The following is a 16,875-nucleotide window of genomic DNA, read 5'->3' on the forward strand; positions in this document are numbered from 1 at the left end:
GCATGCAATTTATTTACGGGTTACCTCAGACTGGTCACATTTTACAGTGTTTAGATATTGATGACATTTCAAACAACCAAACTTTCCTGTTTTGAAAAATGTTCAATTTCAGGCTGCTTACGTCATCAAGATATTTTTAAAATTGAAGTTGAGAAGGTTATTCAAACATGTACATCATTCAAGAGGCGCATTTTTATTCGAATTTAATACAATAACAGGACTGACCGAGTGCCCCATGTAGAATAATAGTTCTTCATGTAGTTCTTTTCTAAAACATTTGTATAGTTTTCTTGCATTCTCTGTCAGCGCACTTGAAGTGTGGTGTTTATCTTTGCGGGACATGAGCTATTGGCTGTGTAGTTTTCTCTTAAAGGTCAGCACACATAGCCACACTCAAACACAAATACTCTTAAATGTGTCACACTCTCCCTTGACCAATCGGCATGCAAAAGAGGCATATTCTAACACGTCTATAAGGTAAAAATAGCGACCTTATGATAATGTTTGGCTCAACATGGAAAGCATTGCAGGTAGCTTGGCAGCTGGTTGCTAAGGTTACATTCTTTTTCACTTCACTTTTCCCTGATTAGATTGGAGGATTGTAGCCGGGGAAGATAAGACGCTCCTGAGAATGGATTTCCGGCCAGGTGCAGTGGTGCCAATCCTAGTGTTGATAAGCCATCTTTTCAAAACTGAGGTGTCATTCAACAAGATGAGGCTGCCGACAGAGTCGTGTTCGTCAGCGGCCCTCGCTTTTCTGCCATGTGCCCTTGGCCTTCAAAATGCACAATATTAAAAACTTAATAACACATATCCATTATGCGGGTTAGATCTAAATCGTTTTTTTTCTTTCTGTGCCATCTTTTGTTCATTCGGTCTGTGTGAATCACCCACTTATGAGTAACTGTCAAAAGTAATTTCCATAGAGAGCTGAAAACAGATTTTCTCTCTAAGAGAGAGTGGCGGGCAAGCACGTCGAAGTGTTGTGCCTTGACGGAAAAGATGGACAGATAAAATTAGATGAGTTCCTCAGAACGGGAAACAGAAACACTTCATCAGATTTGCTTATCACCATCTTCCTCTCATTTCAGCTCTCTCTTCTTTTCACTCTCTCTCCGATGGCATCGGTTCACAGATCCAGCTGATGATGTCAGATGCCCGTGAATGAATCCTTTCATCACTGAAAGCCACTGTTCAAGACAAATACTTGCTCTTGCAAGATGTGATGCCTTTCAAGATTGTCAGAGTCCAAAGATGAATTAAGATGAGTCAAAAGTTCCAATCAAAAGGTATATAATAAAAGAATAAACTTCTCAGATAATGAGACTAACTCCATCACAGTGTAACAGAATGTCTACACACAAGCAATAGCCGGCAAAGAACAGAGAAAACCAAGGAACTTAAGTATTTAATGATAATGAACTAAAAGACTTACAGGTGTGATGATCAAATGAAAGGCCATGATAACTGATTAGAGCTGGAAAAGTGAACAAAGACAACAGGAAGTAATGAAAAGCAAACTAAAAGTCTGTGATAATGATTAAATATACAGTATGTGACAAAGATAAAATCGTCATATCAAAGTAAAGATTGTCCATAATATTGCTTGAGATACCAAAAATCTATACAATTCTTACATTTTGTTATCTTTCAATACAAAAATCAATGTTATGTTGATAAAAAAAGCTTTAAAGGGGTGGTAAAATACCATTTTCACAAGATGTAAAAAAATAAATCTCTGATGTCCCCAGAGTGTGTGTGTGTGTGTGTGTGTGTGAAGATTTAGCACAACATACACCACAGAATATATTTTTACATAGCATGTTAAAGTTGTCGCTTTTTTAGGGTTTGCAAAAACGCACCGTTTTGTGTTTGGCCCTTTAAATGCAAATTAGCTGCTGCCGAGGGCGGGGTTTCAAGAGCCCAAGAGTGTTAGCAGCTGCGATTAACTCATGCAGACACTAAAATGACAGAAAGTGTTCTGCCTTTAATGTTAAATCGGAGTCAAGACTCAAGAAGAAGTGACAACATGTACATATATTGAGTGAATGATTCATTACATAACTGACAAACAATTCTCAGTAGACTCATCAAAACCAGACATTAGACTAATCAGAGCGCCCCCTAAAGATATTCATGAGAAATAAAAGTGACAATTGCAGCTTTCGAAACATTTCTGCCCTTTTCAAAAACGACTCACAGTTTTACATCACAGCAAGACTGATAACCTATATTTTTTCTTTGTCTAGCAGTCAGAAACATAAGGAAAGAACCCAGGAAAATGAAATCCATCATGATTTTGTTTTGATGGTGCTCTTTCAAAGAAACCATATCTGCAGACTGGAGTATCACATGTTCTTGCTCTCACTAAAGTCTTTGCCCTGTCAGATTGCTCGTATCTTTTGGTAGAAAAGCTCAGGATTTGGTGGAAGATCAGACTGTGAGGATAAGCTCTCTGCTAACCATGACACAGATGAAATGATCAAATCTTTGCAAAGGGATAAAGGAGTGAAAGAGACACAGTAGCTCTGAGAATTGTTGAGCTAAAAGTGTCACACACAGAGACATCATCACACACACAAAAAGGATTTAATCTCAGTCCAAAAAAGGTTCAATTACTACAGTGAACTGTTGTTACTTTATCTAATGTCAAATGTAACCTTTTCTTTCTTTTTTACCTTCTATATGTCCAGTGATTTAAACATCTGAACGCCACTGATTAACTAAAGGTGTTTTTAAATATTCTTAGATATTTCTTATTCATTTTGTCATATTGTCATAGCATTTCATTTCCAAGTGAAAATGCTTCTATTTTGCAGTTTTGCTCGTTGTATTTTTCATTGCAAATTAACATTCAGAAATTCTAAAACTTTACATTAATTCCCCCCAAACTGAATTAACACAAATTTTAAATAATTCTTAAATGTTCAGTTTTAAATATTTCTTTTGGTAACACTTCACAATAAGGTTCCATTTTTTAACATTAGTTTAACTGCATTATAACATTACTGCATTATACTAACAATGAAAAACACTTCTAAAGCATTTTTCAATCTATTTTTCTTGTTTCTGTTTCAAAAGTTTTTGTTAATTATTTACTAATACATAAACAAATTCAAATCAAAAGGTGTAGGCTATCTGTTAAAATTATTTCATGAACTTGAGATTGTATTTTTATTAAATAACTTTAACAAAGATTAATACTATAACAAATGTATAGCTCATTGTGGTGGTTCAGGATTTTGGACATTGGACCTCATTTCCAAGTTAGCCTATGTGTTATTTATCAGTGGAGACAGTTTCAAAAAATTTCCATCCAGTCGTTCCAGTTGCATAGTTCGTCGGTGCTAGGCTAGCGTGAGTCAACAGTATCTGCTAGTCTGCCATTAAAAACAGTTTTACCTACTCCACAGTACACCAAAAGCAAATAAGTTATAACACCAGACTATCAATGTACATGTCTGTTGAGAGAATAATGTTAAATAGTTTAACTAGGAACTAGTTTCTCAGCAGCGGCGGAATTTTACTTTACTCCGGTTAGTAGTACTGCGTCGAAAAGTAAACACAGAACAAAAAAAAAGCACTCGGGAGCAATATTATGAGCGCACTACAGTCGGGACTACCTGTACCATTGATATCCATAAAGGCGGAGTCTCTATCGTCATCACCGTCGGCCATCTTGTCACAGGCAAGCTTTCTGGCGGCTCTGTGCTACCTGATGTAAGATGAGTGATCTGCACGAGCACAAATACTCTAATCTCGTTGAAATCTTGATGGATTTACAAATGGTTTGGTTTCTTACAAATGTTATTAACGTTTATGGTTATTTAAAAAGCACCATTAAAACACAATGTTACGAGTGAGGGAGCCTGTGACAAGATGGCCGCCGGGTGTGGCCTGCAGCGCCATAGACAGTATAAGAAGTGGACAGAGCCATCTCATTGGAACACAATTGAGACTAGTGAAGCCCATTTTTAGCGATTTTTTAGGTTTTCCATTATTGACGTGCAGACTCAAACAGAGCTTGATGACGTAGATGTGACGTGAGCAACCCGTCTGTCTTCTAGTGGCTGTGGCATGAGAAATCTGAATCATTCCCTCCCAAACATGCAGAGGCGGAGAGTGTGAGTAGGAGCTGTCAATGAGCGAGGCGCAGGCGAAACTTTTGCTAGGTATTCTGATTAATTATTTTGTCATTTTGCCTCCACGTTTCCCCGATTGTGCGCAAGCTTCTCTTCCTGTCCATACGGTAATATGTCTACTTTGCGACAAAGTCGCGTGGTTATGACGCAATCGTTATCCTACTTTTACAAACAAAACTGCTTCTACGGGGGCCATAACGTAAGCTACAAGGTAATAAAGCATTTTATACATTGTCGTGTTTCTTTAGAAATAAATAATGGACAAATGGAGTCTTCAAACGCCTCAGATGTAAAGTTTTTCGCTGTCAAAGTGACGCCAAAATGAATGGGAGTCAATGGAAATGCTAACTCAAGTGAAGTTCTGCTACAAGATGGCAGCACCCGGCCGGCTTCAACTTCCGGTCGATGGATTACCCCCTTGAGCAGTGCGGACAAGACATCTAGCCTTTATTATGGATATCTATGACCTGTACTACCTCTCTTTAACTACTTCTCTCGGTTGCCTAGGTAACTTACAGTAATATCACTCTGTCGCTACTGTAGACTGTGCTAATACAGGGAACAAAGTATTTATTGCAATGTGATAAAAGGGTAGTTTGATTTCTAACATTCTCTCAACAGACATTTACATTGATAGTCTGGCGTTATAATTTATTTGCTTTTGGTGTACTGTGAAGTGGGTAAAACTGTTTTTAATGGCAGGCTAGCTAGCAGTTAACGTTGACTCGTACTAGCCTAGCACTGGCGAACTATGCAACTGGAAGAACTTGATGACTTTTGAAATCTGTCTCCACTGATAAATAACACCCAGACTAACTTGGAAATGAGGTCTGATAATTGGTTCCAAAATCCTGAACCAACCCTTTAATGCATTGACTAACATTAATCGGACCTTATTGTAACAACCATTTTTCCTTCGTTTTAAATATTTCCAAATAATTGTAAGTTAACTAATGGGATGGGACCTTATTGTACAGTGTTACCATTTTTACTTTGTTTATACATTAATATACTAATGCTTGTATTTCCAGTTTGAATAAAAAAAATTTAAATAAAAGCATTCCCCAGTTTCATTTTGGACCCCTGTAAGTTTACAATTACAGCAGAGATGATGTCCGTACAGGATTCTAAGGAACTTTATATTCTGAGTGTTTTTCCTACTGTTCTCATTAGCTTCAAAGGCATTCCTGCCCTCCGTTAACACTGTTTCATGTATGTCAGTGTGAACAGGCTCTACACGCCGCTGCTTAATTTGTCTTTTCCAGCCTCCGCAGGGTGCCGAAAGCCAGATCTGCTTGGCCATGATACTACCCCGATCACACAGTGACTGCGTTTCCTCTAAATCCGGTGTGTGTGGAGGCGTGTGGGTGCGTTGTTGTGTTTAAACATATGTTCCTTCTTCTGTGAAAAAAAAAACATCTACAACCTTTTAGACATTGATAATTTAACCCATTCAAGGAGTTTGGCATGAAGTGTGATGTTTTGCTTTAGAGGGAATGTGGAGGGTGACTGATTACCTCCCCTGCTGTTTAGTGCTTGAGGCGGGGCAAAACTAATTTAATAAAATAAATGCTAGTCAGTCTTGTCTATTCAGCAATATTGATCAGTACTCATAATAATTACAATCCTGGCCTATGTCAGTGGGAAAGCTTGCCTTTTTAGTATGTGTGGACGCAAGGTGGTCCTTTCCCTAAGGCTCAAAATGATTCATACATTCAAAGAAACAAATTGCAATGCCATGCATCTGCTTAGCAATTGTTCATTGTTAATAAAGACAGATTGCACCTCAGAAATGATGCTAACAATAATAGTATTTACATTTTGCATACAGTTTTCAACAAAGAAAGCTCTTTACAGTAATTCACACACATGTGTTTACAGATTTTCTTTTGTGGGAACTTTGACTAATTGATGCATTTCATTCGCATAGAAGTGAATGTTTATCGTTAGCTGTGTATCATTAGTTGTGTATCATTATCATTATCTCTCTGGGTGCCGCAGTGCTTGTGTGGTGTCAAACCCCCGCATCTCTTGAAATCGGGCATGTGGATTCACAAGTTGCCGTTCAATAGGAACTTTCCATGTTGAATGTAAAGTTGCTGAAACAATACTAAAGAGGAAATACACACTATTCAAAATCTTGGAGTCGGTTGCAAATATTCTGTATCTCAAATATAAAAGTATAATATTGTGAAGTATTACAATTTAAAATAACTATTTTCTATTTTAATTTTTTTTTTAATGTTCCTTATTCCTGTGATGGCAAAGCTGAATTTTTAACAGTCTTCAGTGTCACATAATCCTTCATAAATTATTCGAATATGCTAATTTGGTGCTCAAGAAACATTTCTTATTATCATCAAACAGCTGTGCTGCTTAATATTTTTGTGAAACCTGCGATATATATTTTTCAGGATTCCTTTATTAAAGCTACACTGTGTAACTCTTTTAGTTTATTCTTAGCTAAAAACACTTAGTTCTCATTAATGTATATTTACTCAATTAATAAATTATTCTCGTGAGTGTATAATATGCCATTGAAAATACATACGGGTAAGGGGTTGTAATGTCGGTCGCCATGTTGCCCCTCCATCTTGAAAGTACATTAGCCAAAGAGGGACATACCCGTTAATTCACGCTTCGCCTTTTGTGTTTACGTTTGAGTTAACACTCATGGACGAGGTCGAACTGGAAGCCATGTTAATTGGACTACATTGGCCACCGTAGGAATTGAGAGGAACAGAAACTAATATTCACTGGATGGTCATATACCTTTTCACTGCTAGATGGGGGTAAAAATCACACAGTGTAGCTTTAACGTTTTTTTTAACAATGTAAAATTACTTACTGTCAGGTTCAGCCTGTTCTCATCCCAAGACGTCATCTAACTGACACTTTTAACCATACGTCAACATCCGACGTTTTAGGGTACTCTTTAACGTCAGTTAGATGACGCTATCCCTACCCCAGACCTAAACCTACCCGCGTCATCTAACTGACGTTAAAGGGTACCCTAAAACGTCGAATGTTGACGTATGGTAAAAAGCGTCAGTTAGATGACGTCTTACGATCAATTTAATATATCCTTGCTGAATAAAAAGTATTAAGCATACTTTTTTTCTTACTGACCGCAAACTTTTGAACGACAGTGTATTTCAATGCTTATTTGCTTAGTTGGATGCTCCGCTATAAGGCCACAGCTGCTCCCATGACCATTTTTAGAAAAAGAACCCAAACTTGTTATTGTGAACATCTTGTACTGTGTGCACTTGTACAGAGGTCAGAAACTATCATGACCTCTCTTTTCATGGCAAACACAAGTGCACCTGCTTCTCTCTCTAAAAACAGTCACGGTAATGAAATAGCAATTGTTAAAGCTGCCCAGCTGTTCTTGAGCTCAAGGTCCACTCGTTTGATGTCCACACTTGAATGATCACTTTTGGATTACAGTGTTGATTATTACGCTGATGGATGGAATGGATCACAATAACCACGTTGATGGCAAGACAATGAGTTGTATGGTAATTTAAAATAAAGTGTAGGAAGAATAAAGGACTGTGAGGGTGAGCTGAGAGCCTGTGTTTTTTAAATGTGGAGGACACAAGCTTAGGGGATACATGTGCTTTGTTAGACAACAGACGGAGGATGGCACTTCAAACACATGGGTGCTGTGCTTTAGGGAAGGCGTACACACACAAACCCAGTACAGACACAAAAAAGAGCACTTCACATGCTCGAATCAGTCGTATGATCTCATGTCTGATTATACTGCCGTATTCTTGGTACATTTGTAATAAAAAAGTAATGTATTGAAAGGAATTATTAAGTCTATAGCAATTAAATAACAATGTAGAATATACCCGCCTCCAGCAGACTAGCACTGAGAGCCCATGTAAAGCAAAAGCATTAAAGGTTAAAAGCATGCCGCCTTTCAACATCACAGAAAGAAATTAGAGCAAAATGAGAAGTGGGGGGGATCTGGATGAATTTGAAAAGGCCTTCTAGATAGAAGATATCCAAAAAATTGTCAAGACGCATGCGCTTTTGCATGTCTTTTGGCTCGGAGATGAACATTGCTTGACTGGAAATCAAACCGGAAATCAACATGTGATGCTGTTCTTGAAACTAGAGAAAATTAAATATTCTCTTAGAGGATCTACCAAACGTTTTTATTCAGTGTGGTCCCCAATGATTTCCTATTTAAAAAAAAAAAACGTAACTCTTCCCCCAACTAATACTAATATTTTTACCAAAAGCCCGGAGCACATTGGAACTGATAATGCAATTCGACACAATGGGCTAACAATGATGTCAATTATTTTCTCACTGTTTGTAATATAAGAACTTTGAAATTCTGTTTTTTCATTTGGAATTTTTTTATTATTTTTGATTTATTATTATTATTTTATTTTTAATATATCATTTATATATTTCACTATATTATTTTTTTCTTCTCTGTTCAGTGGGTGGGTTGTGAAAATTGAAAAAAAAATTGGAGCATTGTTAACTTTCTGTATGATACGTCACTCTGTTCTTCCTTTAATAAAAATACAAAAAAAGAAAAGGCCTTCTTGAAGGAATACAAACTAAGAAGCCTATTTCCAGGCAGGAGGTTTTTTTTAGGCGTGTGGCAGAGAAATATTTTAAATATGAGATCAACTCTCTAACCTAAAAAACAAGGAAGTGACATTAAATATTAAACTGCTGAAAGACAAGGAGGGCATTCAATGCTTTCAACAAACCAAACAAGTGATTACACACAAATGACAAAATAATTTGTAGTTGTTTAAAAGTATAGCATAATCTAAACCAAAACCATATTCAGGATGTCATTTTAAAATATTTATATATATAAACTGGTAATTTTTTAAAAGCACTGGGCAAACTATTGTGTGGAAAGCTGCATGAATTATTAATTCGGTTGTTTTTGTCAGAGTAAGTTAGATGTGATTTATGTCTACCTTCTGTTCCACAATGATTTAGCCACAAGTTGACAAACGCGAGGGGTGGACAGGTTGTGGGGGTGTTGTTTATCGTCATGGCGATAGACAAGGTTACTTTAGTCACGGATTGTGTGCAGGTTGAGAAAACCTCATGTGACATTGTTCTACATGGAGTGACTTGAATGTCAGACGTAGCCTACTGTAAGAGGGAATGTAAGTTGCATTTTGTGAATGATAGCTCATAGCAGGTGTGAGAACACTTCAGGAGACGTTTTTGATAATATTTGAGCGATAAAAAATAAACTATTTGTAGCCTACTTTCTACTTAATGCCACTATTACACAGGGGTGTGTTTCCCAAAAGCATCGTTAAAGGAGGAGTTCACTTTTAAAAAAAACTTTTGCTGATAATTTACTCACCCCCATGTCATCCAAGATGTCCATGTCATTCTTTCTTCAGTCGAAAAGAAATTAAGGTTTTTGATGAAAACATTCATTCTCCATATAATGGACTTCAATGGAAACCAAACAGTTCAAGGTCCAAAAGACAGTTTCAGTGCAAACTGTTCAAAGGGCTTTAAACGATTCCAGACAATGAATAAGGGTCTTATCAAGCGAAACGATCGCTCATAAAAAAAAATAAAAAATCAGTTTAAGTTTTATAAGCTCAAATGGTCGCCTTGCTCTGTTCTGTGATGCGCGTTCGTGACTCTCCTGTTCGAACTCGTTCATCAAAATGAACAAATCTTTTTCTGAGTCAATTCGTTCATTTCGTTCGTTGAATGAACCACATGACACAAAAAAGATTCATTCATTTTGATAAACGAGTTCGAAGAAGAGTCACGAACGCGCATCACAGAACAGAGCAAGGCGACCATTTGAGCTTATAAAACTTAAACTTTTTTTTTTCATGAGTGATCGTTTCGCTTGATAAGACCCTTATTCATCGTCTTGAATTGTTTAAAGCCCTTTGAACAGTTTGCAGTTAGCACTGAAACTGTCTTTTGGACCTTGAACCGTTTGGTTACCAGTAAAGTGCATAATATCGAGAAAAATCCTGGAATGTTTTCATCAAAAACCTTAATTTCTTTTCGACTGAAAAAAGAAAGACATGGACATCTTGGATGACATGGGGGTGAGTAAATTATCAGCAAAAGTTTTTTTTAAAAGTGAACTCCTTTAAGGAAAATATGGTCGCAAGTTCCATCGTTACCTTGTTCTACGACTCAGTGTTTCCGCAAACAGTATCACGAATTTGAGTGTTTGGAACGACAGACATCAACCAGACCATCGTTTTCTTTGCATGATAATCCTTATCTTGAGCCAAATAAGCACGCTGACATTCAGAAGGCCTATGCTATCTATCTTTTATTTTGAATAGGCTATAGCCTATACAAATGTAGCTAATTTTCCTCTTTTAGTCTGTCGAAATTTAAAGCACCGTTTTTGGAGACTTTGGATGTGTGTGCGCACTTAGACCTACTCTAGTAGCCTAGCCTACGTAAAACCAGATTACGATTGAATATGGAAACAAAGCAAGATATTTTATCCTTTTTAGCAAAACAGGCCTATTCGATCTCAAACGGATTCATTAAAATAAGTTATATTCAATGACATCATCATTAGCCAACGTGGTTAAACAAACAACAAATTTGATTATTTGATCCTAAATACCAAATTCATTTTAGTTTTCAATCTGACCCAATAATCCCTCCATAGATCAGAAGCGAACACTAAAACACTTTAAACCTGTAGTGCATAGGACCTTGTGAAAAGTTACCATGTGAAAAGTAGCCATGGAAACAAGTCTAACCTAATTTACTCTTGCTTTTAGTTTTTCACATTTTATCTTTCAAATTAGAACATTTTGCTGCTCCTGATAAAATAAATCATAATCAAATTCCTTTACAGAAGAAGCTATTTTTTTTTGATCAACTCGAATTGACTCGCTTAAATCATTACTGTTAATTATTAAATTAGCTTACAAAAACAATGCACCGATATGCTATTCATACTTAACATATTCATATGCCACAATTAATTTTTAATCAGCAAAGAAAATTAATCTTGCGAAGCAGTGTGGAAAAAAATGGGCTTAGTGAATGAGGACACCCCTTTGAGAGATGATGAAAATATCAGAACAAGTCAAGTGAGAGTGGTAGTGCAGTGCATTGAGGAAGGCTTGCTGGAGAGCTTCAGGGTTCAGCGTTGTGTGTAACTATTCAATGGCAGTCACATGCCAGACTGGCTTTATGAATTAAACATGGCAGAAACACTGGCACAAACACAGCTGCATGCCCGTGGAGTGGTGATAACCACATTTTGACTAGGAGACCGACCTCCAGAGCACTTTAGCAGAGCCAGACAGAGGAAAACATCCATCAGAGACAGGAAAGCTTCATGACAGCACATCAGCTGCTCCTGTTGAGCATTTCCTTCTGACTGAGTCTATAAAGGTGTAGCTGGAGGAATTGTATAAAAATAAATCATAGTGATATTTTACTTATGATTTAAAAAAAAAAAAAGTCCAATACTTGTAAACTAATATAATCAATTGTTTCTTAGTCAACTTTTTTATTTAAAATAATTTTGGATGTCAGTCAATTTCATTTTTAAAATGGGCTAATTTAGTGAGGTGGAGTGTAAATGAGCTTGTCACACCTATGTGTATGTGCATAAATACACTGTATATACAGTATGCATGCACAATTTATGAACTACAGTTATTGAACTGAACTGAATCAACACTGAACTGACTTGCTGTATAAAGGCTTTTTGGCTTGTTAGAGCCGCTTTACAGCACAATTGTTACAATTGTGAATCTCTATTGTATAAAGCACTATAAATAAAGGTGATGATTTTTATGTATATTATGACATGTATATTATGTATATATTTACAAAACAGAAATGCAGAAAAAAGTATAATTTGCACAGTTTTGTGGTATATGAAAACTTATAAGCGATTGTTAGATTTAATCAGCGCGATTTACGGCAATGTCAGAACCCGAACAAAAGTAGATGTTACTTAATAGTCCAGATGGCATTTTCTGGTGAAAATTCTTATGTTGGTCATACTTCCAAAAAGAAAAATCTGCAATTCTGAATGCCAGTATTCACACCATCGCGGCGACTGACAGCCTCACAGTCTACTCAAACATTGTGTTCATCCGCGCTGTGCCGTGTCCAGAGTGTTGAAGTACAACTCGCGTAAAGTTGATAATTCCGCGAATAACTGCAATTGCAGATTTCGAACAGAGATGGCGACAAAGAGGAAAAGTTTAAATGGTTCAGAGTCGCCTCTTTCTTTTGAGATAAACTAACTTTATTTACGATGCACTTTCAGCTTTACAACTTTGCAGAATCTTTACATTAATGTACAGCTACATTACACGCATAAAAGATAATTTTTAAAAAATCCATAAATAAGGGCACTTTAAAAAGCTTTTTAATCTCCACTAAAATGTACCTTTACGTCTAAACGTGTTGTGATAATGTCTGCCTAGCTTGACATTAAAACAGTTCAGTTTGTATCATGCTTTCTCCTGAGAAGCACAAAACCCACAGTTTTTGTGTGTGTGAGAGAGAGATGATGTATGACTCACTGTTGTGAATCAAAATAAATTAATCTATAAGATCTATATGACTCAGATCTGTGGGCAGCACATGTGTACAGTAGTTTTATGTTCTTTCTGAAACAAATGTTACACACTCCTGGCGATTCCTGATGGGAAATGGATTAGCATTTCCTCTGTGGCGGCAGAGAAATTGTCACACTTAATCTCACGGTTCAGCTCTGCTCTGGAGGACAATCCTCCTTCTGGCCCCCAGGATATGCTGAGGTGAGAGGAGTGATTGACGGCTGTTGGGGAGCTCAGGGCGCCTCAATTCAACTAAAAGTAATCGTAGATCAATGACACCTGCTGTCAGTCAGCCTAATTTGGGTTCTTCTCTGCCTCTGTTTAGATGGGAAAATACCCATTGTGTATATTTCAATGGGGTGTTTTTAATATGCTGTAAGACAAACCATGTGCAAATTCATCAAGTCAACACCATTGCTGACTTTTTTTCTCCTTAAAATTGCAGTGAACCAAAGACAACCTTGTAACTAATCACATCAACATATGGACGGGCTTTAGCATATCATAACTTTGCTGCGAAGGAGGGGAGACTCAAGAGAAGGCTATCCCTGTATATTTTTCTGTTGATAAAAAAAATCAGGTACATTTAGCAATCTAGCCAGTGAATTATGAATATGATGTATATGTTATGTTAAACTATATGCCAGTTGTTCAAAGCGTTTCTTAGGATACTGATTTTTATTGACTTGTAGACGGGCCTGCAAAATTCACTCTTCCTCTTCTTCTGAATCAGTTTCTGGGTCAAAGATATATCATGGCTGAATTAAACCAGTATTTCCACTTGCCATCGTGTAGCGTATAGTAAAGTTGACCAAGTGGATCTCTGAGCTTGTGTGATTGATTGGAGGCGGGTACTCATTTACATATTCATGGTTCCGCATATACTAAATGAAACAAGGGAGTTACATTCAAGTTTTTTTTAAGGCATGAATAAATTATTTTCACAAGAAAAAAAATGTTAAAGGGTAACTAAACTCCTGGTCAGAGCCTGACTCGACCCACTGGCAATATTTGAAAAATGCTGAAAAAGTGGGCAGACCCCAGCGGAGATAGAGGGAACGAAATAGATGGTAAAACACTCTATCCTGATAGTTTTCAATACTCGCAATTTCAACTCCTGACTCCCTACAGTGATTTTGACGAAACAAGCCGGTTTTTATACTGCCGCTCGTCAGCTGAAACCTGCGTACGTCAGGAAGTGCGGAACATCCAATAGGAAAATTCAGCTGCAGTGGCCACCGTTCAACCTGAAGAGGGCAGCACTAAGACGTTTTTACACCATATATTGTAGAAATAAAACACTTTATACACAAATGTCAAAAGATCTCTAGTTACTCTTTAAAATATCTAATTTTGGTGATCAAAGATGCGTTTTAAGGGAGAAAAATGATTGACTACAGATTGATTTAAAATTATGAATTTTGACTCAAACACCCACACAAACGCCTAAATAATGACAACGAGTCGACTGTGTGTCCATTAAGCCTTTGTCAAAATCACACCGGAACATTAAAATCTGTGTTTACGCTGCTGCGGAGCCAGAGAGAGCAGTTATGTAGCCTACAAAAGATATGAAACATCTTCAGAAACAGTCTTTTCAACCACACAGTTTAGTTATTTCTGTTGCCATTAGTAATATTAGCACAGAAGTACTGGGATAAAAATGTATAATTCAGACATAAACAATGATGTCTATGACAATGATCAAAATAGAGTAAATCCAACTTTTGAAAGCAACAGTGCTTCAAATAACGATCAACTACATGGACAAGTGACTTAAATATATATCATTGAATCATTCATTCAAGAGATTTGTCCAAAAATGCTGATTCTTCCAGAAATGAAAGATGCGAACTATTTAGGAGTGAGTCATTGAATCATTCATTCAAACATAGATAGACCGCTGCAATTAACATTTTGTCAGAACCTCAGGTAAAATACATGATATTTTGTTTAGTTGTCTGTCCAGAATCGTGATCCCTGTTTAAAACAACAACAACAACAAAAATCATGATTCTCAATTCATCATGCAGAATTGTGCAGCTCAAGTCAAGTTGCCATAAATTAAGTTGTAAACATCTGCTGACAGTTGTGAGGGGCAGAAAACACATCAGCTAGGCTCTGCCACCATTTATCTGTGTGCACCAGAAAAACGGGTGTGATAAAATGATGGCTCAGTGCAAGAGTCTGATGTTATTACTATCGTTTATGTGCTCTGGTTGTTTTTATGTCTGTATCAAGAGGTCAATCTGGCACAGGTTTCGTTTGAACATTTAAAGACATGTCTCAACCCTCCCTCCTAAACCAAAACAACTAGCCTATGCTACTTTCCCACTATAACCACAGTAATTTGGAAGAGATGGAGATAATTTGTAAAAGATATTATAATTGGCAATTATATCAATGCCTAAATCTGCAGCAGTGGTGATACAGGTCAGAGCTCTTTAAATGTGTTTGTGTTAATTATTTTGGTAACACTTTACAATACGGGTGCACTAATAAGCATGCTTAACTAATGCACAGATAATACTGAATTAATGTGTAACTAATGATTATTTAAGCTATTCAGTAATGATTACCACATTAGGAACTAATTAAGAGTCTGTAAGTTTAATGTATTAGTTCATATATTAATTGTTATTAATTAAATGTCATTGTGGATTATTTAATTACCAGAATGAGCCAAAGTCTTGTATTTCAGCATCCAGATAATATGACAGGTACACTAATATGCATCAATACATGATTAATTACTACATTGTTAGTGCAAATTCATGTGCAAATTACTACAATTACTAAATGAATAGTTAAAAATGATGTGCCCCAACAAGTAAAGTCATAACATAATGATACCTTTGCAGATCATTAGCTAATGATTAATTAAAGCAGACAACTGGAAGTTGAAGTGCATAGCATTGACTAATTGTGGTAATTAACACATTAATTTACACTTTTAGTTAATAAAATATGTTATAAAGGAATTAAAACACAATTACACATTGAATTAATAGCAATTCATGTATTACGTAATCTATTAATCATATAGACTCTTCATTAATTGCTGATGCATTAATAATTAATTAATGGTTTAGTTCTTCATGAGTTATACATTAACTCATGATTATCTGTGCATTAGTTAAGTATGAATTAATGCATATTAGTGCAGTATTGTAAAGTGTTACCATTATTTTTATAATGTTATGTGCTTTGAGACATGAGGTAGTTTAACACCGTCTCTCGTGATGCTTGTGTTGCTCCCTGCTATTTTGAAGGAGACGTGGCTTTGTAGAGCGCTCTGAAGGGAGCGTGGGATCTTATGCTTTCAAAGCTAGCTCGCTATATTGCCAGTCACTCGGAAAATTGCCTACCCTACCTTTGATGTGTATAGTGAGCTACTAAGCTAACAGCGGAGGCCTCTATGACTTTAAATATAATGTATGCATTCAAAAATGTAATGGCATTATAGAAAAATGTTAAATTGCCTGGCGTGTTAACCTCAAAACATCACCTACCTCTTAAGTTAACTCTGCCCAGCAGCATGAAATGCATCATGCTCGTGAGCGATTGTCATGCCAGCAGGTAGAGTAGATGCCTTGTGGGAGATCATCAACTCTGTGGTGGGGCCGACCTTCGCTGCTTCATACTGATCTTTAATTGCCCTGTAATTAAATTAAGCCCTGTCAGAGAGTCTACCCAGATTATCTGGGTCATGTGCAATTTTCTCCGTCTCTTTTGCTGTGTGCAATTGGCTCCACTGAGCACTCGAGCGTGGATAAATATGATGACAGCCCCTTCCACGTGAGCAGAATGTCCTGCATCTACAACACCTGCTCTTTATGGACTCAACCTGCCAGGGAAAAAGAGAGCCAATGAATAAAATAGTAAGATACGGCTGGAAGAAAGAGAAAGAAGGTGTAAATATATCAAATACATGGTACATAAAGACAGTTTCTTACCTTAAGAGCCATATTTAGGAAATATTATGTAAACTTGGGGGTGGACAAATAGCAACAACATAGCAAGTCGGCACCTTAACAACTCCCTAGTAATCCCCCAGAATGTGACAATTCCCAAGAAACAACTTAGCAACTATTAAGAAACACTTTAACATGGTTTTAAAAATCTAATTATATTTACAAATGCCTTTGGTG

The 16,875-nt window shown here is 36.7% G+C and overlaps 1 long non-coding RNA gene across 2 annotated transcripts in view; it reads right to left on the bottom strand.

The window, feature by feature from the left end:
• Positions 1 to 16,522, bottom strand: part of LOC148977430 (uncharacterized) — a 32,748-nt gene extending 16,226 nt beyond the window's left edge. For both annotated transcript variants that reach the window (XR_016145385.1, XR_016145384.1), the window contains exon 1: positions 16,237 to 16,522. This is a non-coding gene — a long non-coding RNA (uncharacterized LOC148977430). The remainder of the gene's footprint in view (positions 1 to 16,236) is intronic.
• Between the last annotated feature and the right edge of the window lie 353 nt (positions 16,523 to 16,875).

This window comes from Pimephales promelas, chromosome 10 (genome assembly GCF_988280905.1).
Source record: "Pimephales promelas chromosome 10, fPimPro1.hap1.1, whole genome shotgun sequence".
Taxonomy (NCBI): Eukaryota; Metazoa; Chordata; class Actinopteri; order Cypriniformes; family Leuciscidae; genus Pimephales; species Pimephales promelas.